Genomic DNA, 26,008 nt, shown 5'->3' with positions numbered 1-26,008 from the left:
CTCAAACATTCCAGTATGCAAGTGAAACATCACGAGAAGCAGCAAAGGAACAAAATCACAAACCATTTTAAACAATTTTCCGGAGAGAGCCAACTAGTGCAAAATAGTAAATACTTACACTAGTATCCAAAATCCTCAGGCTTCAACCAGGATGTACTGCTGCTTTTACAGAAAAGGTATTATTCCCTTACTGTCACAGCCAGTAGTATACTGAAAATGTCATCAAAAGGGTTCTCTGGGACTTTTATATTGGTGGCCTATTCTCAGGACGGGTCATCAATATGAGATCGCCAGGGGTTGACCCACAGCACTCCTGCCAATCAGCTGTATGATTACTTCACCTTCATCAGTCACATGGCCTAGATGCAGCTCAGTCCCTTTCAAGTGAATGGGGATAAGCTGTAATACAAAGTACAGACACTATCCAATGCATGGTGCTGTGCTGGATAAGCTGCAAGGAGACCTTCAGCCCTCACTGGACCTACCTCAAACAGTGGCAGGGGTTCTAGATGTCGGATTCTGCCAATCTCACATTGATGAACTATCCTAAGAAATGGCCATCAATATAAAAATCCCTTTAATTGTTCCTGAGGAATTGGAATGAAACAGTTATTCTGCAATTGCTATTGCAACAATCAGGGAGGAGATCCTTATTATGACGATACAATAAAAAGTTTTATCTATGGTTTTTGGGAATTCCTCAAACACTTTGAAATGTTCATCATACAAAGCAGGCCCTTGGGAAACCTAGAACAACACAAACGTTTACTCAACAATGTTGAGCAGGTGCTTGATTGCTAACTTATCTGATCCGAGTTATCGCAAATATTTATTCTCAGAAACTCAACTATAATTCTGAAGGCTTTAGAGCTGAAATCCATGCAGATGTTGCCTTTGTCAAATTTGCTTGGTTAAAATAAAGCAAACAGTACTACACAAAAGTTTTAGGCAGGTGTGGAAAAAAATGCTGCAATGCTTTTAAAAATAGAGGTGTCAATAGCTAACTTTTATTAACAAAATGCAAAGTAAATGAACAAAAAAGAAATCTAAAATCTAATTAATATTTGATATGACCACCCTTTGCCTTCAAAACCGCATCACTTCTTGTAGGTACATTTGCACACTGTTTTTGAAGGAACTCGGCAGGGGCATTTTTCCAAACATCTTGGAGAACTAAAAACATATTTTTGGGATGTGGCTTGATCAAATCACTTGTCTCTTCATGTACGGTAATCCCAGACAGGCTCTGTGGGGGCTATATGATCAGTTCCAGGATTCTACTTTAGGCCTCTTTCACACAAGCGTGTCCGGATTAAGTCCGGATGCGTTGCACCAAACCCGCGCGAGTAGGTATGCAACTGAAGTCAGTTTTGACTGCGATTGCGTTCCGTTGTTCAGTTTTTATCGCGCGGGGGCAATGCGTTTTGCACGCACGTGATAAAAAAAACAGAATGTGGTACCCAGACCCGAACTTCTTCACAGAACTTCAGGTTTGGGTTCAAGGTTGTGTAGATTGTATTATTTCCCCTTATAACATGGTTATAAGGGAAAATAATAGCATTCTAAATACAGAATGCATAGTACAATAGGGCTGGAGGGGTTAAAAAAAATAAAAAATTATTTAACTCACCTTAATCCACTTGTTCGCGCAGCTGGCATCTCTTCTGTCTTCTTCTTTGAGGAATAGGACCTTTGATGACGTCACTACACTCATCACATGGTCCGTCACATGATCTATAACCATGTTATAAGGGAAACCTTTTCCCCCCACTTCAGGGGGAAGGGAGGGGAGTGCGTCATATGGGGCAAAAAATACGGTACCATAAAAGAGGACAGTATACTTCTACAGATGGATCTGGGTAGGCTGGAGGCTTGGGCAGAGAAGTGGCGGATGAGGTTTGACACTGATAAATGTAAGGTTATGCACATGGGAAGGAATAATGCAAGTCACCAGTACCAGTGATGGTCACTTCGCAGTGCTCGCCAATGAACACATGCGGGCTGCCATCTTGACTCACCCGTCTGGCGATGCACAGGTAAACCCTTACCTGTGCCGTGAGCCTTCTAAAATCAAATGCGGTCACCAGGAGCAGGCAGTTCCGAGAACAGTCTGATGAGGGCCCCCGGCGGCTGTTCTCGGAACTGCCTGCTCCAGGTGACCGGCTCGCGGCACAGGCACAGGTAAGGGCTTACCTGTGCATCGCCGGACGGGTGAGTCAAGATGGCAGTCCGCATGTGTTCGTTGGCGAACACGGCGAACTGACCATCACTGAATACTAAATGGTAAAACACTGGGCAACACTGACATGGAAAAGAATTTTAGTGAACAGCAAACTAAGCTGCGGAAACCAGTGTCAGGCAGCTGCTGCCAAGGCCAATAAGATAATGGGTTGCATCAAAAGGGGCATAGATGCCCTTGATGAGAACATAGTCCTACCACTTTACAAATCACTAGTCAGACCACACATGGAGTACTGTGTACAGTTCTGGACTCCTGTGAACACGACAGACACAGCAGAGCTGGTTAGGGTTCAGAGGTGGGCAACTAAAGTATGGAATGGGTGGACTACAGTACCCAGAAAGATTATCAAAATTAGGGTTATTCACTTTAGAAAAGAGAAGACTGACGGGAGATCTAATAACTATGTATAAATATATCAGTGGTCAGTACAGAGATCTATCCCATCATCTATTTATCCCGAGGACTGTGACGAGTGGACATCCTCTGAGTCTGGAGGAAAGAAGGTTTGTACACAAACATAGCAGAGGATTCTTTACGGTAAAAGCAGTGAGACTATGGAACTCTCTGCCTGAGGAAGTGGTGATGGTGAGTTCACTAAAAGAGTTCAAGAGGGGCCTGGATGTATTTCTGGAGCGTAATATTACAGGTTATAATTATCAGATTTCTGGAGAATTTGTTGATCCAGAGAGTTATTCTGACTGCCTGATTGGAGTCGGGAAGACATTTTTCCCCCTACATTGAGGAAAATTAACTTCTACCTAGGGATCGACCGATTATCGGATTTTGAACGCTATCGGTATCGGCATCTATTTTGCCGGTATTCCGATAGCGTATGGGGAACACAGATCGCGCTGTTGTCAGTGCTCTCCATGTTTCCTTAGCAGCACAGGGGAGAAGGAAGCAGTGTCTCCTCCCCCTGTGCTGCTGCCGCCAATGAAAGGACAGGGGACAAGAGGAGGGGAGGAGCTATGGCCACTGCGCCACCAATGAAGCTTAATCTCTCATTTATTCATATACAGGAGGCGGGAGCTGCAGAATGACATAGCCGGCTTCCGACCTCTATGAACTGTAGCTGCGATCTGCGGTAGTTAACCCCTCAGGTGCCGCGGATCGCAGCTACAGCTCATAGAGGTCGGGAGACGGCTATGTGATACTGCAGCCAGCTCCCGCCTCCTGTATATGAATAAATTAAAGATTAAGCTTCAATGGTGGCGCAGTGCGCCCCCCCAAGCCCAGTATTAGACATTGGTGCAGTCCCCCCCCAACCCCAGTATTAAGCATTGGTGGCGCAGTGCGCCCCCCCTCCCCTCCAGTATTAAGCATTGGTGGCGCAGTGCGCCCCCCCACCCCAGTATTAAAAACATTGGTGGCGCAGTGCGCCCCCCCTCCCCCCCCACAGGATCCCCTCTCCCCTGCTCCTCCGATCGGAGCCCCAGGACGCTATTGAAGCCCTGGCTGCCTTGGTAAGCTCCATGCTGCTGTGTGCACAAAGCAAAGAGCAGCAGGGACAGTGTGAGCTCCTATTCACCCTGATGGAGATCTATCAGCGTGAATAGGACAAGGGTTCTAGTCCCTAAGGGGGCTGAAAGTTAGTAAAAAAAAAAAAAAGTTACAAAAATAAAAATAAAACACCAAAATATTAAGTATAAATGGAAAAGAAAGATTTACAAAAAAAATACACATTAACAATAATCATTAATTTCAGCAGATTTGTGGGAATTTTTTATTTTTTTTTCAAAAATGAAAATTCCCAGAATATCGGTATAAATTATCGGCTATCGGCCTGAAAGTTCACAAATTATCGGTATCGGCCCTAAAAAATCAATATCGGTCGATCCCTACTTCTACCTCTCAGTGTTGTTTTTTTTGCCTTCCTCTGGATCAACTTGCAGGATAACAGACTGAATTGGGTGGACAGATGTCTTTTTTTCAGCCTTACAAACTATGTTACTATGTGTGATATCCAAATTTATTCTGCAGCGGGACAATGACCCCAAACATACCACCAACGTCATTAAGAGCTATCTTCAGCGTAAAGAAGAACAAGGAGTCCTGGAAGTGATGATCTGGCTCCCACAGAGCTCTGATCTCAACATCATCGAGTCTGTCTGGGATTATATGAAGAGACAAAAGGATTTGAGAAAGATCTGTGGTTAGTTCTCCAAGATGTTTGGCACCAGCTCCCTGCTGAGTTTCTTAAAAAACTGTGTGCAAGTGTACCAAACTGATGCGGTTTTGAATTGATTTGAATTCCTCTTTTGTTCATTCACTTTGCATTTTGTTAATTGCTAAAACAACTAAAACTTAAATTTTTGAAAGCATTCTTACTACGCTGCATTTTTCCACAAGTGCCTAAAACATTTGTACAGTACTGTATTTGGTTATTTTGTAATTCTTCTTGAATTGCACATCATAACAGTTTCTTTATTCTGTATATTAGAATGTAAATACTGATCCAGAAATACGGTACATCTATTGAAGCCTTTCGGAATCCTGATGAATTTTGACAGCATTCACCCTGACAATAGGGAAGATAATTAAAAGGGCTTCTGTCACCCCACTAAACTTTTTTTTTTTTTGCTTACTTATAATCCCTACACTGCGATTTATGCCTACATAATCTAATTAATCATTTTGGTCCTGTAGATTTTGTTAAAAACATGCAAATTACCTTGCTACCAGCAAGTAGGGCGGCTACTTGCTGGTAGCAGCCGCATCCTCCGATCCTAAAGACGCCCCCTCCGCATTGTGATTGACAGGGCCAGGGAACGGAATCGTTCTCTGCTGGCCCTGCCTCTTTGCATTCAAAATCTGGCGCCTGAGCCGCAGCCGCTCCATCCTGAATGCGCCTGCGCCGATGACATCACATCTACACCCGGTGTAGGCGCATTGAGGATGGAGCGGCCGAGCGAGCGGCCGCCTCTCAGTGCGCCTGCACCGATTGAAGACCGGTACGGCCGCGGCCAGGCGCCAGATTTTGAATGCAAACAGGCAGGGCCAGCAGAGAACTATTCCGTTCCCTGGCCCTGTCAATCACAATGCGGAGGGGGCGTCTTTAGGATCGGAGGATGCGGCTGCTACCAGGAAGTAGCCGCCCTACTTGCTGGTAGCAAGGTAATTTGCATATTTTAAAAGCATGTTTTAAACAAAATCTACAGGACCAAAATGATTAATTAGATTATGTAGGCATAAATCGCAGTTATAGGGATTATAAGTAAGCAAAAAAAAAAAAGGTTTAGTGGGGTGACAGAAGGCCTTTAAGGGAGACTGTATGGCTCAACTTTAAGAACCTGGTCTTTTTAAAACGTAACAAGTATGCACATCATATTGAGAGGCCTCACTGTTCCATCATCACCAGTAAGATATAGCTACTTGCTAGATCTGTGGAGCCTGTCAGCTTCTGCATCTTAAGTATTAATAAGACTTAAAGTTACAACCCTGACAGAGCAGCAAAATTATCAATGTGATATATTTGTGCTTTTGAGATGGAATAAAAACCCTTCTCTTTCTGTGACAGTGGAATATATATTCCAGTTTTCAATAGGAATAATACACTACATTAATACAGCACAGTATAATAATGAAAGAACATAAAAGTTTATATATTATATATATATATATATATATATATATTATAAATTTGTCACTATATAATGAATAAGCTTTAGGCTACTTTCACACTTGCGGCAGGACGGATCCAACAGGCTGTTCACCATGTCGGATCAGTCCTGTGGCTATTTCGCGGTGCACCGCCGTGCTGTGCCAGAGCTCCGCCCTTGTTCCCATTATAGTCAATGGGGACAGAGCGGCGGTCCGGCGAAATAGCCGCAGGACGGATCCGACATGGTGAACAGCCTGTCGGATCCGTCCTGCCGCAAGTGTGAAAGTAGCCTTGCTTAGATAAAAGAGAAAACCTGTTAAAGAGGACCTTTCATCGGTCCAAACATTGTGAACTAAGTATCATGACATATACAGCGGCGCCCAGGGATCTCACTGCACTTACTATTGCCTCCCAGGCTGTGAGCTCTGTGCTGCGATTGGCCATCGCTACAGCCTGTGAGAAGAAGAAAACGCCCAGGAGAACGAGGGCAGACTCCGCCTACTATAACCAAGTCCCCGAACATACCGTAGGACATAACGGGAGAACGGAGCAGCGCCCAGAGATAATAGTAAGTGCAGTGAGATCCCTGGGCGCCGCTGTATGTCATGAAACTTAGTTCACAATGTTTGGACCGATGAAAGGTCCTCTTTAACAGGTTTTCTCTTTTATCTAAGTAAAGCTTATTCATTATATAGTGACAAATTTATAATATGTATTAAGGCTTTGCCTGGATTTGTGGGAGAGGCTGAGGTCCGCCTCCAGCCTATTTAGGGCACCCCCCTTTACTGGCTCCTGCACCGTCTGAGGTCTGAGCTTTGTGAGAGGAAGTTGCTTGTGGAGTTTCTGAAGAGTTACCTGCGAGCCGCTGAATTTCTGAAAGTTTTCGTCGCCGTCTGGTTCTAGATTTGGAGCATTTCTGTTCTATTTTTTCCGGTTTCACACTGTGGGTCGCGTTTTGCCCGTTAAACTGTGAGTCATTCATGCGGTACAGCAGGGCCTCACGGTTGCCCCTGTACCGGTTCATTTCATTAACGCTGCACCAATGTCACGGTTTTCTCATACAAGTCACCAGTATTCATTTCTGTCACGCCTTGTTCATGCACAATTTGTCCACACCATACTACTATTCCGGACATACACCTCTGCAGCATGCGGCAATGGTTCTGGGCTAATCCCCCATTTCTGTTCATTTCATTTCATAGACGCTGCGCTAATGTCACGGCTTTCTCGCAGTCACCAGCATCTCATTTTGTCATGTCTTGTTCAAGCAATCTCCCCACAGTAACAACACTGCGGTCAGGTGCGCGGCTGCAGGAGCACAATGCGGCACACACGGTACACCCTCCCTTCATGTCCGCCTTCACTGGGCACCGCTGCCGCAGGCATCCCCTCCACCCCGCCTCTGGCCTGTTCTGCCGCTCCACCTGCCTGGGTACTGCGCATGCGCGGCGATTCGTCGGCGCGTGCGCGGTGTCCCGGCGGCCGTTCGCGGTGCATCTGATGCGGGGGGCCGCCGTCGGGCGGTCCGGCTCGGCTGGTGGAACTCAGGCCACGCCAGTCACTCAGCAGGCCCCCTCCTGCGCAGGCGCAGCAAGGGGGGCATCCAGCATGCCCGATTAAGCACCCTCCAGACAGAAGCACCCCAGCAGCCCACAAAAAAAAAAAAAAAACACAAAAAAACCCACAAAAACATTTGATTGCAAACCGCACGCTCCCACGTTGTGCATAGGCATACGGCCACGCCGCACGTCTCTTTTCACACCATGCGCAAACTGTCATTTCACAGGAAACCGTCATGATCCTCCGGGTCATGCTATGTACCAAATGCATTTCACTTTTCATCATACTATTTTAGGTCTACCCTCCCCCTTTTTCAGGCAGTCAACCTATAAAATATTTTACACTACCGTGTATCCGGAGAATATTTTCTTACTACCAGGTACGTTCACCTGCTCATTTACAAAGTCTTCCTTACATTTCGGATGGTCCCGTTAGGGTCAGCGTGCTGGCTTTAGGGGCACCATCATCCCACTAGGTTACCCCCTTCTTGGCTTCGCCATCAGTTAGTGGTCCCGCGAGGCCGACACCCCGCCTTAAAAATTCTGAGGCAACCGCCCATCGCGCCACTCGTTAGCAAGCCGCTTCGCGTGTTGCATAGAGAGGGCCTCACCTGTCACTCCCTTCCCCTAGTCCTGTCTTACAGTCACCGAGAGGCCAACGCTCCTGCCACTACAACAAGTGGCCTCATTAACCCCTCGCGCCAACTCATAGGTAGAGCCTCTCAAGCCGCTTGGCAATTAGCAGGGCCTCATCTGTCACCATGCAAGTATAATTTCTTCGCCGTCCGTTCTAGTTAGCTTGCCAGCACGATCCTGTGTTTCCCCAAGCTAATCAACTGTTCCATTTTAGTATGTCTCTGGATGGGTTAGAAAACTTCTCCCTGCCTGGCACCCCTGCTAGATCCGTCACTGCTACCCTGGGAGACGATCTAGCCAGTCCAGCATCCATCCGGTCCTGGACAATTCCACGCATCACGGCGGAGTTGAGGAAACGGCATGTTCCCTACCCCGCCACGGCAAGGAAAGCGGAACTGTTCCGGCTGCTGCGCGCATCAACCGATAATAGGGATGCAGGGGAAGGACCCAGCCAGTCCGGCACCGGGGACATCCATGCCATGCTGGCCTCTCTGATGACATCCATGTCGACAGTCAACGCCAGGTTGGAGAGGCTAGAATCGGTCACCATGACCCTTTCCTTGGCAGGTCCGCCACCGGCGGCATCACTGGCATCGGCTGGATTACCGGTGGTCACGCCGTCCGTTAGCGTAGAGGACCAGGAAGTCAACCCGGCGCATATGATACCAGAGCACTTAAAACGGGATATCCTGGAAGGTAAGGATGTAAACCTGGCCTCCCTTCTGATTGCCTCCCAGGATGTGGTCGAGAACACGACTTATGCCCATGACGAGGTTTCAGTTGTGGTCAAGTGCAGGGATGCCCGGCTCAATAGGAAATTGACCATTCCCGAATTCGTTTTGGCATTCAGAATCTATAGAGAGGTCATCTGTGCGGTCTACCCCAACAGAAGGGAGGAATTTGACCTCTACATGCACAAACTGGTGGACCTGGGCAACAAATACGGAGGATCAGCGTTCTACGACTATCACAGGTCTTTTTCGGCGAAAGTGGCGGGGGCTTTCTCCCAGTACGGAGTCCGCTCCAACTGGGCGAGGATCGACACGGTCATATTCTGTCGCCACTTCGCAGGCCTTAGGACCCCAGCCTGTGCGCACTGCTCCTCCACGGCCCACACCACCAATTTCTGCCCGAACACGTCGGACAGACAGGCCCTCTCACAAACAGCCGGACCCTCCGGGGTCCCGGAAAGGTTGGCCCGGGACAAGCTGGGTCGGCCGATCAAATTTCTAGGCAAATCCCAAATTTGCAATAATTTCAATGAGGGGTCCTGTAATTACAGCGGGTGCAAGTTGTTACATATATGTACCAAATGTTTCCGGGCGCATGCCAAATCCATGTGTCCAAATAAAATGTTTGCAAAACCGTATCTAACAACCATCAACATGCCAGTTTTTACCGCATTCATGTCACAACACCCATCCAGGCATCTCTCAGATTTCCTCGTTTCAGGGTTGACAGAAGGCTTCCACAAAGTCATCCTGTACATGCCAACTGGCACCCTGGAGTGTCCCAATCTTCTATCCGCGCTACACAACCCCACCGCCATTGACGCCCTCATAGCCCAAGAAGTAACGGAGGGCTTTGTGTTAGGGCCTTTGAAAACCCCCCCATTTGCCACATGGCGCACCAACCCCATTGGCATAGTCACTTGGAAATCTTCCCAGAAACAGAGGCTCATCATCGACCTATCGGCGCCACATGGTACAGCCAACCCCAGTCTCAACTCCCTCATTCCCTCAGAGGAATTCTCTCTACAATACACCACCATAGATGCCATCACCGCCATCATACAAGCGGGGGTGGGGGCATGGCTCAGCAAAACCGACATCACCAACGCCTTCAAATTGCTACCAATTCACCCTACACTGTGGCACCTTCACGGCATCAAGTGGTCCGGGGACTATTATTTTTTCTCCCGGTTGACTTTCGGTTCCAAGAGTAGCCCGGCCATCTTCGACATATTTGCAGAAGCATTATGTTGGTTGCTTTTGAATGTGGCAAGGTGCCTGTTGGTTTTACATTACCTTGATGATTTCCTACTGGTGGAGGAAAACACTTCCCCCCCCCTCCAGCCTCAGAGCCACCATCGAGCTGTTCAAGGAACTGGGGGTACCCCTCTCCACCAAGAAGACAGAGGGGCCAGACACGATCATCACCTTCCTGGGTATCCAGTTGGATTCAGCCTCAATGCAAGCCAGTTTGCCATCCGGGAAGATCCAGGATATTCTCACCCACATAGACAACTACCTTCAACTCTGCACCTGCAACCGCAAAGAACTACAGTCCCTGCTGGGCTCCCTGAACTTTGCCATGCGCATCATACCCCAGGGACGCTCATTTATATCACGGCTTCTGCACCTCTTCCCCTTGTTCCTACACGACTCGCACAGGTTGTCCCTGGATGCCCACGCCGCGGCCGATCTGGGCATGTGGAGGAGATTTCTGTCCACCTGGAATGGCAGGAGCTTGTTTCGCCTCAGCTGTCGGACTCTTCCCCCTCTGTCTGGACAGATGCGGCATCTACCACAGGCTTTGCGGCCATATTTGGGAAAGATTGGCTGTGGGGCAGCTGGCCTCCTGCGGTCCAGGGTCTGGAAGGATTCTCCACTACCTCAGCGCTTTTTGAGATCTATCCCATCGTAGCGGCTGCCGTGGCGTGGGGTCATTTATGGGCGAACATGTCGGTCCGGTGCTACTCAGACAACCAAGCAACCTGCCAGATCATCAACAAAGGTCGTTCTAAATCCCTCACGATCATGAGGTTTATGCGAAGACTTACTTGGCTGGCCGCCTGCAATAATTTCTTCTTGCATTGTTTCCATGTCCCGGGGGTGTGCAATTCGGCAGCTGACACTTTGTCTCGCTTCAAATTTCAGGCATTTCATTAGGCTCTCCCATCAGCATCACCCATGGCCTCCATCACTCCAGCATTTCAACAACTCATTCTGGACTAGAGGTCATCATGCGGCATAGCCAGTCTTTGTCCCGCTCAGCACTGTCAGACAATACACATAGAACATACAACAGAGCATTCACGCTATTCAACAAGTTCCTGGTAGAGCACAACATCACGCACCCTTTCGTCATGACGTCTCTGTTGAGCTTTGCTTCTTTCTGCCACCTCAAACTCAAGATGTCATACAACAACATCAAACTATATCTTACGGGCATTCAACATCATATGCTAATCATGCATCCCAACAATATCAGCTTCATGGCCTCACACCAGATCAAAACCATACTCAGAGGCATTCAGAAGACCGAACCCGCACGACCAGCTCAGAGGCTACCCATCAACATTCATATCTTCAAGGCATTATCCGACTTGCTGGACGCCACGCCATTTGAAACAGATACCAACTCAGTCATCAAAACTGCAATTTACTTAGCCTTCTATGGGTTCCTGAGACCCGGGGAATTTACTACAACCTCCACGACCCAAACCTCACCTTGTCTTCTCGTCTCCCACTTGACGAAACACCTGGACCATTACATCCTGACCATACCTCACTCCAAGAATAGTCAGCTTTCACCCGTCTGCATTTCATATTACCCCACGCACAACAAATGGTGTCCAGTAAGGGTTCTGGACACCTACAGTCAACTTCACAAGTGGCTACCCTCTCAACCACTACTTCAACTTCACGGGTCGGTACTCACCACCACTACCTTCATGACCCATGTCAGATCATTTCTCACCCAACTGGGCCTCAAAGCAGCCAACTACTCAGGGCACTCCTTTCGCATCGGAGCTGCATCCACGGCCTCCAGTGCCAACATCCCTACTCATGTCATCAAGAAATTGGGGCGCTGGAAGTCATCCGCTTACGCACGATACATTCCCGATCCAGCACAAGAGTTAAGGGTGGCTTTCCAAAACATGTCAGGTTGAGCTACTCATGTATTAATTGGTTACAATAAACTGGTTTATTTCCATTTTTGCCCTCTTCTTTCTCAGGTCTACCTCATCCTCGGTTTCGGCACACCACAACCGACTGCATTTCTTTCCCTGCATCCCAGGGTCCTTCACTGTACTACCGTAAGCGCCTTACACAAGTATTAAGGCTTTGCCTGGATTTGTGGGAGGGGCTGAGGTCCGCCTCCAGCCTATTTAGGGCACCCCCCTTTCCTGGCTCCTGCACCGTCTGAGGTCTGAGCTTTGTCCCTCCCACCACTCCACTCATTTACAACTCATTTCTTTTATGTCTTTTCCTTGGGTGGGCCCTCTTCTTTCTCAGGCCTACCTCATCCTCGGTTTCGGCACACCACAACCTACTGCATTTCTTTCCCTGCATCCCAGGGTCCTTCACTGTACTACCGTAAGCGCCTTACACAAATGTGTGTGTATATATATATATATATATATATATACTGTTCTTTCATTATTATACTGTGCTGTATTAATGCAGTGTTAATGTTCCCTCCCTTTGCACTGTGACGTGGTCAGCGACTGCCACAAATAATACGCTGATGGGGGACTCAGGGAAGGACCGTAAAGCTGCTGGCCACCAATGATAACAACACAGCAGACTGAGGGGAGAGTGTGAGGGGGGCAGGGTCAGCAACAGAGGGAGGGTGGGGAATAATTTTCACATACAAGCAGAGGGTGACGCTTCCTTTCAGTGATCTGGGGGTTAATGTTGCCATTATGCAAGATAAACAATTGGGGTTGCTTATTAATGTGAGGCACATGGTGTTAGTATTTTGGTACTTCCATGTGCCTCAAAATAATATTGAGTAACCTCATCATGTACTGTACCTCCACGCATAATGGGCAACATGGGGTTAATGAACATAAAAGGGATATTCACTATTAATATGGCCACATCGAGGTCCAAATCGATAAAACTTCACATAATTACAGGTGAAACTTGAAAAATTTGAATATCGTGCAAAGTTCATTTATTTCAGTAATGCAACTTAATGCAAGCGTTTTTCTTCCTTCTTTCATCGTCGTGTTCCAAGAGCTATAACTTTTTATTTTTCCGTCTATATAGCTTTATGAGGGCTTGTTTTTTACGGGACAAGTTGTCATTTTTAATGGCGCCATTTTGGGGTGCACACAACTTTCTGATTAACTTTTATTAACTCTTTCTCGGAGGGAGGGCTTGATTTTTGCAGGGCAACTTGTATTTTTCATTGGTATCATTTTGGAGTAAATGGCGCTTTTTGATCACTTGTTATTGCGTTTTTTCGAAGGGCAACTAAGAATAAATTAGCAATTCTGTCCTTTTTTTTTTTACAGCATTCACCGTAGGGGATAATTTGTGTGATATTTATGTAGTCCGGGTCATTACAGACTCGGCAATACCAAATATACGGAGGAGATTTTTATTTATATATATATATATATATATATATATATATATATATTTATTTTTCATTGAAAAGCGTATTTTGTAAAAAAAATTGTTTGTTTTTTACCTTTTAATAGTCCCACAAGGGGACTATAACAGACAGTATTTTCATTGCTTTTAAAATGCAATGCATTATCCCTATAATGCATTGCATTTTAATAGCAATGCTATTTTAACAGTGACCAGCAGGCTGCACCAAAGAGGCGCAGCCCGCTGGAAATTACTACAGCCAGGGCCTACAACAGATGCCAGTTAGCCTTCAAACACATTAGCACCCCGCAATTGCATTTGCGGGGTGCCGATTGGAGACAAAGGGAGTCCCGCAGCCAGTTCCAGCAGGCTGCGAGCCATGTAAAGTGTTAAACAGCCCGGATTGGCACTCCTGCCGATCTGGGCTGTTAGAGCAGGGCCGCGGCTCCCATGTGAGAGCCGGGTCCCCTCTGCACGGGGACGCTGCCGTAAAAAAGCAACGGCCCAGCCTAAGGCCCCTTAGTGACCGCCATAAAAACACGTATTGGTGGTCACAAAGGGGTTAATAGTATGTGACCCCCATCAAGTACCTTCTTGTATATAATGAGCAATCATGTGAGGTTATTTATTGTTTTTGCATGGTATTGATTTGGTATCGAGTATTGTGATACTTTTCTTGATATCGCTTTGTGACAAACCTATGTATTAGTTTCCATCATACAAGCCAGCTTTACAAACAGGCTTCATCTGCAAGGTTCTAGTCCATAAAAGTGTCAGAAACAGGCAGGAGTTACACAAATTTCCCTTGGCAGCTATGAAAGCTAGTGCCTTGCCAGACACTCCCCAAGGACAGATATTCAAAGCATGTTCTGCTGACTTCAGCCAGGCAGAGTCCGGAGAGGAAGGAAACATCATTTCTGTAACATTTTCATCAAGCAGAACATGAACTTACCTCTTGATGTGAGGTCATATTTTAGGTTGGGGCTTGGTCCGGGACACTTGTGTATGACAATATGCATTATTTAATTTATCCCGCTAAAAGTCTGAGGACATGACAGCTTCCTTAAAAATGCAAACCCAACAAGCTGGGAAACTATTTCACTCCATATCGCAGTTGCCCGTCAACGCTACAACAGAGACAATAACATATGAAAAGATCAAGTTTGTGAGAATAATAAAAAAAAGAAAAAGCAGTGAAACGTAAACTTTGTTACTCTGCATTTGCTATATGTCATCATGAATAACCCCACGTGTCAGATAGCACAGAGCACAATCCTTAGATACCAATTAAAAAGGGGGCATTTAATTTATTTAAAAAAAGTACAATTGCGGAACGGATGCGGACCACAATTGCAGACCTGTGAATGGAGCCTTGGGGCTCACGCACACGAGCGTAATGGCTCAGTGCCCATGCTGCTGATCGCAAATAGTGGTCCATAATGCAAAGGCACTGGCCGCGTGTGTTCTACGTTTGCGGATGCAGACCCATTGACGTCAATGGGTCCGCATCTGCAGCATGGAGTGCCCATAAATTGTGGACTGGCCATTTACGGACTGCAATACCATTACACTGGTGTGCATGAGCCTTTGGTGGTATATTACATCTGTGAAACATGAATAAGCTTAATTAGTCATGCTACTTTTATAATTGATATCTGAGAGCACATAATGGGATAATGTCGTTTCACATTCTCAAAGTAGACAAAAGCTGTCAAAGTGCTCAAAGTTATTGTGTAGTAACCTGCAAAAAGCAATGAACTAAAAGTACTTTACACTTGACAAACAGCAGTTCTGTATGGCTAGCCATGGGGAACAGCAATACAGGTACTATACATAATAATAACTATATCATATATAACAAATTTTTCCTCAAGGATAGCTAAACCCTTAACAATCACCATGTAGTGTTTTTACAGCAGCCGTTTAAGGGACTTCTAATGTGCCGCCTTTTTACAGCTGCAATCCTGATGCCGAGGCTGTTCTGAACAGCTTTAGGCATCAGGGAACCAAATGGAGACCAATAAAGTCTGTCTCGGATCATTTGACCCCTTAGGTGCTGCGGTCAATCACTTCTATGGCATTGAAGGTGTTTGACAGAGGAAGTATGGCTTAACAGTGATGGCTAACCTCCGGCACAACCAGCTGTGATGAAACTACGACTCCCAGCATGTTCCATTGATATGGACTTCTGAGAACAGCCAAGCAAGTGTGCATTTTGGGAGTTGTAGTTTTACCACAGCTGGAGGTTAGCCATCACAGGCCTAATACCTTGCCCGTCAGTGTATCAGTGGCAAGCTGTAATGCTTCAAAATACCATGTATTTCAAAACATTATACAAGTGATCAGATTCAGGTTCCTTAGGGAGACCAAACAAATAAAGCTATACAATTTATTTTTTTTAAACAAAAAAAAAAAAATATATCCCCCCCTCCAAAAAAAAATAACCAAACTTTTTTTTCATTATTCTTTTTATTCACCTTCAAAATACATAATTGGTACTGCCGCACTGTAGCAACACATGGGGGATATTTCTTAAGACTGCCGTGTGGTGTTTAAAAAGTAACAAACACTGGGTCTGCAACTTTGTTTCGCCAGAAAAATGGGGTAGGAAGATGATAAATCTTCCAAATAAAGTTACTTTAAATGCAAAAAAAATAAAAAATGCAGAACACAATTGGGGAGATTTATAAAAACTGGTGCAAAGGGAAACTGGCTTAGTTACCCGTAGTAACTAATCAAATTCCACATTTCTGTTTTCAGAGCTCCTTTGGAAAATGAAAGTATCAATCTGATTGGTTGCTAGGGCAATTAAGTCAGTTTTCACTGACCAGTTTTGATAAATTTCCCCCAATGTCTACTGTGCAGGTTTCTAACTATTTTCACAGACTCAGGCACGCAGGAAGGCAGAGAAAGGGGGAACTAAAGGCTTCTGGAAGACAAAGAAAATTACACATTCTGATGATAAAATACATAAAAAGTACCATATATCAAAGGGGTTGTCCCATTAAAAATATTCTACAGTTTTCGAACCAGCACCTCGATATGAACACTTTTGTAATTGCATGTAAATAAAAATTTAGCATAGCCACTGAGTAATTGAATAAAATCTATCTGTATAACACCACTTGCAGTTTTTTTCTTATTTCTTTGTCCAGCTCACTGAGAAGGCCGCACATGCTCAGTTTCATCCTTCAACTGCCACCTGAGCTGTGATAGGGAGCGCTGCAGCAAAATGGACACACCCCCTGAGATGCAGCAGAAAAGACCATCCCCTTGAGCTGCCAGCTTGATCCAGATCAAGCAGAGTAAATAATGTGGAGATCTCTGAATCCATGCGAGGTACAGGGCTGGTTCTAGCTTTGTTTGACAGAGATTGTCTTTTACTATATGATGTATAATTTAAAAAAAAATTCATTAGTCATGGGATAACGCCTTTAAAATTTACTACTGATTTATGAAAAATATGATAGATACAACTTAATTTATGCTATGTGCACGCTTCACTCCCCTCGTTCTAGGGATTGCAGGAGTCTCAGTACTCAGACCCCCACCGATTTAAAATTCTGATACGTCTCTATGACCTATTTTTTTTTTTTTAAACCTTTAAAAAAGGTAGTGACCCTTTAATAAATTCTGATTACTCTAAAGGCTATGTACACTTTTGGGGGCATTTCTTTTTTATTATTGCACTGCATTATTGCAATTTTTTTCAGTTAATCTTTATAAAAAAATTGGAGCCCTTTTCTCTCTACATGGCTGAGTTTCTCTAGTAGCAGGATCTGAATTTTCACTGTTTTGTCAGCTTATCGCTGATCTCCTAAACACTCATTAAAGCTCAATTCTTATCTTACTGATAAGAATGTGGCTTAAATAAGTGTTTATGAGTTATTAGTAATTTAGAGAACAAAGTGAAAGTACCAATTACACAGCTAGACAAACAGTTAACCCTTTGTAACAGAAGGGTTGAATATTTGTAATAAAGACAAAATGAAAAACGATTTTTAACCCAAAATAAGTAAAATGCATAAAAAAATTGCCCCCAAAGTTATACATAACCTTTAAGTAACATATTGTGAAATAATGAGAGGAGCAATGGATCCATTTAAGAAATTGGTTAAAGGGGTTGTCTCAGTATATACACTTGCGGTGACCCATTGGTTCTCTGCTAAAGGGTTAATGCTCTAGTACACTATGGTTCACTTCTAAAGTTGGTAACTGAAATACTAACTGTGCACTATGTACTTCAATATGTTGTGTATGGGAAAAAATTGTTAACTGGCAGTCCTCAGTAATAGTGGTTGCACATGTTAGTTTGAACTGGACGTCCCTCAAAGAAAAAAACAAAAAACAAAACAAGAAGACAATTGCTCCGGGAGGCTGCCAAGAGACCTGCAGGAATTTCTGGCAAGTACTGGTTGTGCACTGCATGTGACAACAATCTTGTGTGTTCTTCATATGTCTGGGCTGTGGGTAGGGTGGAAAGATAGAAGCCTTTACTTACAAAACATCCATGCCCAGCTATGTTTTGCCAAAACCTAAATCAAGTCCAAAAGCATGCGGGGAAAGTGTGTTATGGCCTCATGAGACCAAGATGAACTTTTTGGCCATAATCCCAGAAGGTATGGTTGGTGCAAATCAAACACTGAGCAGAACTGAAAGAACACCATACTCACGGTGAGGCATGATGGAGGCAGCATTAGGCCTATTGCACACGACCGTATGGCTTTTTCAGTGTTTTGCGGTCCGTTTTTCATGGATCCGTTGTTCCGTTTTTTGTTTCCGTTGCGTTTCCGTTTCTGTTCCGTTTTTCCGTTCCGTTTTTCCGTATGGCATATACAGTATACAGTAATTACATAGATAAAATTGGGCTGGGCATAACATTTTCAATAGATGGTTCAGGAAAAAACGGAACGGAAACGGAAGACATACGGATGCATTTCCGTATGTGTTCCGTTTTTTTTGCGGATCCATTGACTTGAATGGAGCCACGGACTGTGATTTGCGGGCAATAATAGGACATGTTCTATGTTAAAACGGAACGGAAAAACGGAAATACGGAAACGGAATGCATACGGAGTACATTCCGTTTTTTTTGCGGAACCATTGAAATGAATGGTTCCGTATACGGACCGTATACGGAACGCAAAAAACGGCCAGTAAACGGGGAAAAAAAACGGCCGTGTGCAATAGGCCTTAAGCTTTTGGGTTGTTATTCTGAATGTGGAACTGGGGCTTTTGTCAAATTCCAAATATCAGTCAATGTTGGCACAAAACCTTTAGGCCTCTGCTAAAAAGCTAAAAAAGAAATTTCACCTTTCAGCATGACAACAGCCCAAAGCATACCTCCACATCAACAAAATAATGGCTTCACCAGAAGAAGGTCACAGTTTTGGAATAGACCAGCCAGAATCCCCTTGAAATCTGACAGATTTGGAGTGCTTCTACAAGGAACAGTGGGCAAAGATTGACAAGTCAAGATGTGCCATGCTGATAGACTCCTACTCAAAAAGACTGAATTCTGACATAAATTTAAAGGGTAGTTCAACAAAGTATAAGCAAAAGGGTGTGCATATTTATGCAACCAAATTATTTTACTTTTAAAGTAAATCTGTCACCAGGATAATCACTATGAGCCTTAGCCTAATAGCACTTAGTACCTTACTTCCAGATGTGCCTTTGTTCCAGAAATAGATGTTTTTTATCCTCTGAAAATCCAGTTTATTTGGTATGCAAATTAGGCAGTAAGGTGTTCAGAGGGGCGTCACTCTTGCAGTAAGGAGCCCAGACACGCCCCCTGCCACAATGTGTCCACCCACCCCTCCTACATCACATTCAAGCCATAACTCTGCCCCCCTTTTCCCTGCTCCCAGCATGAAGGCTGGCTTGAGCACTAACAGGAGGAGTGCCTGTGCTCCTTCCTGCAAGAATGACACCCCCTGGGCACCTTACTGGCTAATTTGCATACCAAATAAACTGGCTTTTCAGAGGATAAAAAACATCTATTGCTGGAACAAAAGGCACATCTGGAAAAAGGGTACTAAGTGCTATTAGGCCATGGCTTTGCTTCAATAGCGATTATCCTGGTGACAGATTTCCTTTAAATTTCCACTCAGTTTTCATTTGAATTGCACTGATTATAGTGGACACTAACATGGAAAAAGTTCTGAAATGACTCTGGTCTTGGACTGATTTTTTTACATGACAAAATTTGGCATTTTACCCAGGGACCTTAACATGGTATTCATCATAATAACTTCCGTACTTCAAAACATCTGATTTGAGAGATGGATTTATACATAGACATAACTTTTACTTTCTTATGTACTAGGAGATAAAATATGATTTGAAGGGAGTGTTCACTAATCATTCTGTAAAGTCATGTTCTGTATAACTGGCCAGACAGAAAGAACAGTGAAGATTCTGAAGTCCAAAAACCCAGTGTGTGTCCAAATGAGAAGCAGATGGCACTATTATTAATCAATATTTGAAACTCATTAATAATTATATTTAGTCAGTAAACTGGGACAGATTGTCAAACTGCAGTAAAGTACAGTCATTATCTCAGGATTAATGTAAGTGATTTGCGTACACAATCTTGCTAAATGCCTTCTAAAAAAATACTTGAAAAATAAAAACAAGCAGAAGGTTGGACCATAAAGAACAGAACATGTCAGAACAGCAGGCCTGTCCATTAGGAAAACAGACAAAGTAGATGCTAATAAACATGTCTATGGATTTGATCCTTTGTAAATATTACATAGATTAGATGTTTCTAAGGAAAGATCACGGATAAATGAAAGATGTATGTATTAGAGTTGTTGTGATACCAAATTTTTTATTCGGTTTCGATACCATGAAAAAGTATTGCGATACTCGATATCATTCGATACCACGCAAAAAAAAAATAAACCAAAAAAGCCACGTGCATTCCACATGTTTAAAAATGGCGAATCGCACAGCTTTTATTAATTTTTTTCTGTTCCGGCGTTCACCACCTAGATTTTTTTTTATATTTTAATAGTTTGGACTTTTCTGACGTGGCGATATGTAATATGTTTATTATTTACATATTTTATATATGTGAAATTGGGAAAAGGGGGTCATTTATACTTCATATTTTGGTGGGGGTTTTTTTTACACTTTTTATTTAATAACTATTTCCCCCCTTAGGCTACTTTCACACTAGCGTTCGGGTGTCCGTTTGAAGGGGCTCACAAGCGGCCCCGAACGCATCCGTCCAGCCCTAATGCATTCTGAGTGGATGCGGATCCGCTCAGAATGCATCAGTCTGGCGGCGTTTGGCCTCCGCTCCGCTCAGCAGGCGGACACCTGAACGCTCCTTGCAGCGTTCGGGTGTCCGCCTGGCCGTGCGGAGGCAAACGGATCCGTCCAGACTTACAATGTTTACAATGGAAGTCAATGGGGACGGATCCGTTTGAAGATGACACACTATGGCTCAATCTTCAAACGGATCCGTCCCCCATTGACTTTCAATGTAAAAGTCTGGACGGATCCGCCTGAAGCTACTTTCACACTTAGAATTTTTGTTAACAATATAATGCAGACGGATCCATTCTGAACGGAGCCACCGTCTGCATTATATGAGCGGATCCGCCTCAGACACAAGTGTGAAAGTAGTCTTAGTTTGAAGGAGCTAACGAGCGGAGCAGAACGCTTCCGTCCAGCCCTGATGCAGTCTGAATGGATGCGGATCCGCTCAGACTGCATCAGTCTGGCGGCGTTCAGCCTCCGCTCCGCTCGGCCAGGCGGACAGCTGAACGCTGCTTGCAGCGTTCAGCTGTCCACCTGGCCGTGCGGATCCGTCCAGACTTTTAATGGAAGTCAATGGGAACGGATCCGCTTGAAGATGACACCATATGGCTCAATCTTCAAGCGGATCCGTCCCCCATTGACTTTACATTGAAAGTCTGAACGGATCCGCTCAGGCTACTTTCGCACTTAGAAATTTTTCTAAGTTATTAATGCAGACGGATCCGTACTGAACGGAGCCTCCGTCTGCATTAATATGATCGGATCCGTTCAAACGCAAGTGTGAAAGTAGCCTGGTACTTTGGGGGTCACTTACTATTAATGTGAGGCACATGGGGTCCATGCCAAAGACTCCAAAAGCATGCGCCCAGCCTGACATTAAAAATAAGTGACCCCCATCATGTTTAAAACATGGGTAGTGGCAAGATTGGGGTTAATGAGTCACATTAACCCCAAATCTTGCTGGCTGTCTTCCTTATAGATATGGTTTTTGCCTGCCTTAAGGGTCCATTCACACGTCCTGTTTTTTTTCATCCTGAAAAACGGTCCGTTTTTTGCGGATCCGTTGTTCCTGAAAATGTTTCCGTATGTTATCCGTTTTTTGCGGATCCGCAAAAAACGGGAGCATGTATACATTTCAATAATCAAATAAAGTTGTTTGGATTTCTTTGAAAAAAAAATTGAAAAAAAAAAAAAAAAAAAAAAATTTGTTATGTGTTTCCAGGAACGGAATCCGCAAAAAACGGATGACATACGGAATGACATCCGAATGTCATCCGTTTTTTGCGGATCCATTGACTTTGTATTGTACCAGGATCCGATTTTTCAGGACAAGAATAGGACATGTTTTATATTTAAACGGACATGCGGAACGGAACAACGGAAACGGACAGCACACATTGTGCTGTCCGATTTTTTCCAGGACCCATTGAAAATGAATGGGTCCAGATCTGGTCCTGATCTGTTCCTGAAAAAACGGAACAGATCAGGAAAGAAAAAACGGACGTGTGAATGGACCCTTATTTTGAGGCAGGCTAATCATCACTCTTGCACTGGGTCTGGCTGTGGGCTAGGCTAGGTACCTGCTATGCTGGGCTGGCTGCTTTTCAGTCTCACTGACTCTGGGGCTCGGGCTGACGCTCACTCGTCTCAGTCAGACGGCGCAGCACACAAGACAAACGTGAGTGACTCAGTTAGGAGTCAGGACGGAGGAGGAGGCTGCTCTGCTGCCGCTGGTGCCGTTCGCTGAGCTCAGCGCTCACTCGTCTCAGAGTCAGACGGCGCAGCAGTTTATTACCTCCCCCGTCCCTCCTCCTCCTTTAATTAAACGCACAGTCATTGGTGGCAGTGATGCAGGCATCTTCAGAGCCCGCTTACTCCATTGGGCTCAGCGGCGGCAGCGTCATAGGAGGGAGGGAATCCCTCCCTCCTTCTCCCTCTCTCTCTCCCGCCTTCTCCACGGTCTTTCTGGCGGAGCGCCATGTTGTGTCATAGGAGATAATGGGCTGCGCAGCCCAGTATCGAAAAAGTGCAAATCACAGTACCGAATCGATACTTGTAAAAAAGTATCGATTGGGTATCGATTTTTCGAAACCCGCAACAACCCTAGTATGTATATCTATCAGAATAATTTTGTGCTCTGCTTAAGAAAAATGATAGTTTGGCAAGTTTAAAGGGAACCTGTCATCAACGTTATGCTGCCCATATTAACAGCAGCATAAAGTAGAGACAAATTAGTTGAGTTCAACGGTCTGTAATTTCGAAGTTAAAAGCAAGTGGCTGCTGAGAACCAAAATAACAATCATTGCAGACTGGGCCTGGAAGAGAGTCAAATCTACAAGAGAAGAGTCATGGCTATACATGAATTCCTGCTCTCCTGCCCACCTGCTGATGATTGACAGTCTTCTACCTAGTTTTCTTCCTATCTCTCTAGGAGATAACTGCAAATAATCAGCAGATGGGAGGGGAGAGCAGGAGATTATGAATAACCAGGACTCTTCTCATGTAGAACCACTTACTTTTAGCTCATGAGTGACACACCGCTGAAATCAGCATTTCTGTCACTACTTTATGTGGCAGTAAGGGAGGTCAGCATAAGGTTGATGAGAGGTTTCCTTTAAAACAAACAATGCAAGACACAAATGCAAGTTATATAAATAGTCAGGTGAATTTCAATAAATTAGAATATCATCAAAAAGGATTTATTTCAGTAATTCTGAAAAAGTGAAACTCATATACAGTGGTCCCTCAAGTTACAATTAGGGGTGGGCGATATAGATGATATGCGATATAAACTATATAAATTTGGCCAACGATAGAGATTTAGTTTATATTGCCATATCGCAGAAGAACATGGTATGCGCCGCTCTCGGCACTCACCTGGTTTCCTGAGCCGGCACAGTGGAGAAGGAGGGAGTCCCTCCCTCCCCACTGTGTGCGGCTGCTGCTGACCACTGCGCCACCAATGAGAACACAGAGGAGGAAAAGGGGAGTGACTGTGGCCACCAATGAGAACAGAGAGGAGGAGGGGAGGGACTGAATACAAACGTAGCCTGCATATGCCGGCCATATCCCATACCCGGTCTCTATTACTGCGCACCGTGATCTGCCGCAATTAACCTCTCAGGTCCTGAGAGGTTAATTGCGGCGGATCACGACACGCAGTAACAGAGGCCAGGTATGGGATATGGCCGGCAGATGCAGGCTACGTTTGTATTCGGGCATAATAACTATATTCATTGGAGGCGCAGTGGCCACAGCCCCTCCCTTCTACTCCCCCTTTTCGAAGTATTATATTAATTGCGCCCCCCCTCCACACAATTAAATCATTGGTGGCAGTGGGCCCAGGGTGGCAGCTTCTGATCGGAGCCCCATCAGTGTAAGCCTGGGGCTCCGATCGCTTACAATGGCAGCCAGGACGCTACCGAAGCCCTGGCTGCCATAGTCGGCTCACTGCTGCTGTGTGTACTATGCACAGAGCAGCAGGGAGAGTGTGAAGTCCTATTCATCCTAATAGAGCTCTATTAGGGTGACTAGGACAAGGGTTCTAGCCCCTAAGGAGTCTAATAGTTATTAAATAAAAAGTAAAAAAAATAAAATAAAGTTTAACCCCTCAAATATAGAATATATCGCATATCACACATGCTTAAAATTATATTGCAATATAGATTTTAGGCCATATCGCCCACCCCTAATTACAATGTTAATTGGTTCCAGGATGACCATTGCATCTTGAGCCTATAAGGCGATGGAAAACCAGTGATTGGTTCCAAAGCCCAAAAATGTCATCCCAGAATAAGAAAGAAAAAAAATAATGAAGTTTTAAGAAAAATAAGCCGATAACCAAGACAGATAAAGCAAGCGTTTCTATAAAACAGTCAGAGATAGATAATGAATGCTGTAAATTACTTTCTATGATAAGGGCAGGAGTTTCTTCAGGGTCTTGCATAGTACATACATAAACAGAAAAATAAAACTGAGTCGCTGCTCAACTGGTATCCAAAAGGAGCTGCTCATCCTGGCACAGACAGGTAGCAATACAGAGTAGAGTTGCACTGGGTATCAAAGTATTGATACCCAATCGATACTTTTAGACCCGGATCGATGCAATACTGGGTTTTACTAATTAACGATACTAGGCTGCGCTGCTGCGCATCCTAGTATCAGTTAGAGAACATGGCACGCGTTGCTCTCAGCGCTCACCATGTTCCCCTCAGCAGCACAGTGGAGAAGGAGGCAGTCCTTCCCTCCCTCCCCACTGTGACGCGTCTGACGCTGCCACCAATGAGAACATTGTACTGAGGAGGAGTGGAGGGACTGTGGCCACTGCATCACCAATGAATGTAACACGTTAATTCAAGTGTAGGCAGTGGGTGACGGCGGCAGAATCACATACCCGACACCAAGAACAGGGCAGGACGATCCACTGAACCGCGGAAATTAACCCCCCCAGGTGTCGCACCTGAGGGGTTAATTGACGGAGATCTGTCACAGGTAGTACGGGGAAGGACAACCAAAGGGAACCACAACAAAACAACAACAGACTAGGCCCCAAACCTAGGGAAAAGAGGTAACCTCCTCGCAATCCCTGAATATCTCTCCCTAAGCTGCTAACAACATGTGCAAATCTCAAAAGGTAGAAATGCATATGCACCGGAACCTGACTGCCGAAACACTGCACCAAACCATCAGCTTAGGGAACAGGGAAAGAGGTAACCTGCTTCTTCCAAACTGAAGGAGCTAGTGTCTCCCTGAAGCAGAGCACTCCAGAGAAGAGCTATTAGCCGCAGGGAAACAAGGGAAAGGCAGAACATATAAAAAGAGCCACCTGACTGGTGAGCAGCATCTGCGAAGGGGTGGAAACCTTTCAGCAACAATGAAAACAGATAGATTCCTGAGTCTTCTGTCTATCTGAACTTCTAAGATCTCTCCCAGGGCCGGCGGCGACAGTACCCCCCCCCCCCCCTTCTACGGATGACCTCCGGGCACCCAGGTCCAACTTTATCAGGGTGGGCTCTGTGAAAGGCCTTCAGAAGCCACTGGCATTCACATCAGTCGCCGGGACCCACATTCTCTCCTCCGGACTGCAACCCTTCCAATGAATGAGGTATTGAAGGGAACCCCGAAGGATACGAGAGTCAACAACTATGGAAATTTGAAACTCCAGATTCCCGTCAACCATGACAGGTGGAGGTGGCAAGGAAGATGGTACAGCAGGTTCCACATAACTCTTTAACAGAGATTTATGGAAGACATTATGGATCTTCCAAGCCTGCGGAAAATCAAGGCAAAAAGACACTGGATTAATAATGGCAGAGATCTTGTATGGACCAATAAACCTTGGACCTAACTTTCAGGATGGCACCTTCAA

At 45.1% G+C, this 26,008-nt stretch overlaps 1 protein-coding gene across 2 annotated transcripts in view; it reads right to left on the bottom strand.

Moving 5' to 3' along the window:
- Positions 1 to 26,008, bottom strand: part of KCNG2 (potassium voltage-gated channel modifier subfamily G member 2) — a 255,338-nt gene that overhangs the window by 173,661 nt on the left and 55,669 nt on the right. The window contains exon 2 of one of the 2 annotated variants that reach the window (XM_044294386.1): positions 14,321 to 14,495. The exons of the other annotated variant lie outside the window; for it this stretch is intronic. The gene's annotated coding sequence lies outside the window, so the exon portion shown is untranslated. The remainder of the gene's footprint in view (positions 1 to 14,320; positions 14,496 to 26,008) is intronic. 2 annotated transcript variants of the gene reach the window in all.

Source organism: Bufo gargarizans, chromosome 5 (genome assembly GCF_014858855.1).
Source record: "Bufo gargarizans isolate SCDJY-AF-19 chromosome 5, ASM1485885v1, whole genome shotgun sequence".
Classification (NCBI taxonomy): domain Eukaryota; kingdom Metazoa; phylum Chordata; class Amphibia; order Anura; family Bufonidae; genus Bufo; species Bufo gargarizans.
The sequence above is the reverse complement of the archived record's forward strand: the minus strand, read 5'-3'. Positions and strand labels throughout refer to the sequence as shown.